We start from the raw sequence: 4,034 nt of genomic DNA, 5'->3' as shown, positions 1-4,034 counted from the left end.
ATAAACAACTCAAATATTAACATTATATATTGGAAATCACCATTGCACCAATGAACCATTCAAGACCTATCAGTCATTTTCAAGTGCTCTCACCCCATAAGCTTGTTTTTCAGAAACTGTACCTTTGAAGAGAGCTTTTGTCCATCAAGATTTAAAAGTATCTTCTGGAGGACTTCAAAGGTGCATTTAAGTTCTGGTGGGTAGCTCAGGTTCAAACAGTATATGAGTCCAAACAACAGAGCACATGCTCGTGCAATGTTACCCAATCAGTGTTAGCCTCCACACCCTCAATCAGGACACCAACGTCCTCTGGGTCATCTTCAGGTTCAGCACCCTCCTTCTGGATGACGTACACCCCCATCACAGTTTGCTCCATGCAGCTTTTTGCCTCGATGTCCGTATCCTACATGAAAAAATATAAGACAACAAAGTAAAAATTAAGAGATTGTTTAAACAACTGTTTCTATGCTGTTCATAAAATCCAAGTAGTCAAAGTAATAAACAGAAAATTACACTCATAGTCATAGTCTTCGTTTAGGTGGATGCACAAAGACTTCAAGATGCATGCTCGTCTGGTATGGATGTTATCATGCTGGAGAGGAGGAGGAGATAATATGAGCCAAAACCATTCTGTTTTTCTTAAAGCTAGGGTAATCAGTTAACTTGCATAATTATTCTTTAGGTTAGAACCTGGCATCTACCACTTGTTAAGCCGAAAAAAAATTGACAACTTCATCTCCAAATAAAAGTTATTTTTGCTGCCTATGACAAAGTCTACTCAATCCTAATACAAACCTTGGAGATGGCAAGCATGAGACCTCTTATTTTCTTTCCATGTGTCCCTCCTTTGGTCAGAAAGATTTCCATTAAGCGTGGCGCGTATTGGTCAAGCTCGGCAAAGAAAGTAGATAGCAGAGGCTTTGTGGTGATTCGCAGAAACTCCTTGTCAATCTGCAATAGAGAACAAATACATTGATTAAAAAGTCAACTGTATATTTCACTCACTTCACATCTAAGCTGACTAAAGCTGCTTTTAGAAGACCATGCAGACATCAGTGCTGTCTGTGTAGGACATGAATCAGTCTGTGTCAGATCCTGAATTTGAAATTTCCACTAAAGTCACAAGTAAGAGGCAAGTGGAACCAAGATCGAGGCCGTTTGCTTTTTGAAGTTTGCAAAGACTGCTAAATTGCACCAGTGGTAGTTCACTCTTTGCAACATAGTACACTGTTCTAAACAGATTTTTCAGGTTTATTTTTAGTATATTGTTTGCAATTGGTGTTTGTTCTGGGAAAGATATTGCAGACTGAGCAATAATCCATTTCTAATGGGGGCCTTTCTTCAAATGACTGGTCCCAGTAACAAAGGCGCTGGTCGACTCAGAAATCGAGGGAAAACCAACAACACACCCAGCAGAACATTATGTTATTTACACGGGTGCACATAAGTGGTCCGCATGTGCGCATTCACTGTCAAAATAAAAGACGCGCAACAGATAAGAAGTTGCAACGAGCGTTTGCATCCATATAAAAAGCACTGTTTTTGTCCGCTAGAGTGGGATTTTCACGGCACATTCCGCACCACATCTCTGTGCGTTCATCATTTGTTTGAAGCCAGCTCACCTCCTGCAACCACTTTTCCGAGAATACGCGCTTCTTTTGTGGTTCGGACTCCTTCTGACATTTCTTTGGAGGTGGAGGAACACCAAAGTAATTGCTTAAAGGAGCTTCTTCGACATATTTAAGAGTTCTAAACAAATGTCTGTCCTCCTCCAGAAAATCTTATGTATGCAAACACGCGTTGCAACTTCTTATCTTGTGCGCGTTTTTTATTTTGACAGCAAATACGCACCTGCGGACCACTTATGTGCAGCCCTGGTTATTTAGCTCGTCATATTGCAGCCACAGAAATTCTTTTGTTCATGAAACCATAAAGCTGCACTTTCTTTTTGCCTTATAGTCTGATTTGTCATAACTTTTCCGTTTTGTGGTAAGCTTTTCTTTGGCTGTCACTTCTTCACCCTGACCTGTCTTATTTGGCTCAGCAGAACTAAAATATATATCCTGCTGCTTTTACACACCCACTCACATAACGCTCAGTGATTCTCTGCGCGATCAACCTCTCACATGTTTAAGCTGCGGGAGATTTCACTTGTCATGTTTACATAGTAAGCTAACGATTGATAAGACGATGTCAGAGGAATTGGTGCGCAAATTATCATCACTCACCAATCAGTACTGTCACTCTCTATACACAGTTCGCGCGATTGCAAAGTGAAAGCAAAAAACAAGCGCGAATTCAAACGCAATTTCAATATGTCACATATTGACAGTGGCTCACCGATGCCAATGACATAATTACCCAGCTACATTTCCGAAAGAATGCAAAAGCATTGACATAATTTTCCTTCCTATGACAGCCCGACGGGCAGGGCAGAGATAGATTTTGGTAGCCCGACTGGAAAAATCGCTAGCCCCGGGACGTCGGGCTAGCGATTTTGCGAGCCCTGTACAGTGTTTCAATAATTTGTACCTACTACTCTCCCTGATGGAACAACGCTTGCACTGCCACATACAAGTCACTGAAAGAAAAAAAGAAAAGCAGTTTTAAGGATGGTTTTATTGGCACCTTTTTTTCACTTTGATTAAATCATAAAACTATCATAAAAAATATATGATGGTAAAAGGCTTACCATGTATTAAAGAGGAGGCACAAACAATCAGAAAAAGGGGTCAGCTTTCTTTGTGGTGTTACTATGGTAAAGAAAACAGACAAAATTATTTTATAAAAATTCCACAGTGGATTTTTTTTTACTTTGTTGCAAATGTATAAAAAAAATACAAATACATATAAATACCTCTTGCAATATAAAATTCACAGATAAATATCCAATCTGTTGCCAAATGTAATAGCAGTGTTTCACACTATGCAATAAAGATGCTGGTAGTTGCGGTAAAGGTCCGACAGGCAATTTTCATAACTATCCGCCATTGCCTTTTCCTTTGACCTCGTGCTTATGCTCTTTTCCCCATGCACTAGTATTCAAGTCAATTCGAAGGATGCAGCCCCTGAATTTGGACACAGCTAATATTTAGCAACTCGCATGCTAGTTTAACTTGCATTACTGCGCGAGGCCGAATGCTTAAAATAAAAGGAGAGAGAAAGAAAGAAAGAAAAAATGCAAATGATAATAAAAAAGTGAACAAAGACCATGTCTTGCAATAACCGTCATTTAAAACCAAAGTGAATGCTAAGAGAGCTAGGTAAAAGTTCAATGAGACAACCATACTAGCTTTAGCTAACTTCATTTACTTTGAAAGTGAATTACAAACGTGTTAAATGTTGAATTAAACATATCAATAACCGCTAAAAACACTATAAGACTAACTGCAAAAACGGGTAAAAAAAAAAAAGAAGAAAAACAATGAAGTGGAAATGCTAATAATAGTATAAATATACCCAGAGCGGATTAGAAATCAGGTATTAGACGGTACCGATTGGCACCGTCTAATACCAGATTTTCACTGTATTTGCTCCACTCCCGCTGTCTAATGACAACTTACACATTTGGAATTAAAAACATTGTTAAACAATTAACGGACAGAACAACTTCGTTTGACCAAGATATTTTGAGTTATTTATTACTTACCTGTATTGTGGAAGATTCCGCAGAGGGAAATGGCAGTTCACTGAACACATATAACTTTCTCCGCGTTCCCGCCTCTTCACTTCTGGGAAGTTTGAGCATGCGCACTAGGCATCGGTTTTAGAGTTGTTGATTTAAAATAATTACATTTAATTGAACTGAAGAATGCAAATCTAGTTCATTAAACTTTTTGTTATTTTATGTTAAACCAACAACTGATAATGATTTAAAAACCTAAACTCAATATGTTCATGTTAAATAGACAAATGTCTATTGACTTAATCAAACAACTGCCTTAGTTGACTTTTTTGAGTGTACATACATAAGTCACTCATAAATAAATAGCTGGAAAAGAAACATGTGTAGTTGTAGCAGTAACCAGTGTGTT

General features: G+C 38.3%; 1 long non-coding RNA gene across 2 annotated transcripts; it reads right to left on the bottom strand.

Annotated features, from left to right (window-relative positions):
* Positions 1 to 521: 521 nt before the first annotated feature.
* LOC113019024 (uncharacterized) lies at positions 522 to 3,723 on the bottom strand. Of its 2 annotated transcripts, XR_013901841.1 has the most exons (5): positions 3,650 to 3,723; positions 2,693 to 2,753; positions 2,533 to 2,581; positions 796 to 951; positions 522 to 592 (listed from the first exon to the last, which is right to left on the bottom strand). It is a non-coding gene; the product is annotated as an uncharacterized LOC113019024 (long non-coding RNA). The 2 variants fall into 2 exon arrangements; XR_013901840.1 differs by lacking the exon at positions 3,650 to 3,723 and having other exon boundaries at positions 2,693 to 3,097.
* Between the last annotated feature and the right edge of the window lie 311 nt (positions 3,724 to 4,034).

This window comes from Astatotilapia calliptera, chromosome 2, assembly GCF_964374335.1.
Source record: "Astatotilapia calliptera chromosome 2, fAstCal68.1, whole genome shotgun sequence".
NCBI lineage: Eukaryota > Metazoa > Chordata > Actinopteri > Cichliformes > Cichlidae > Astatotilapia > Astatotilapia calliptera.
This window is presented reverse-complemented; position numbering and strand designations above follow the sequence as displayed.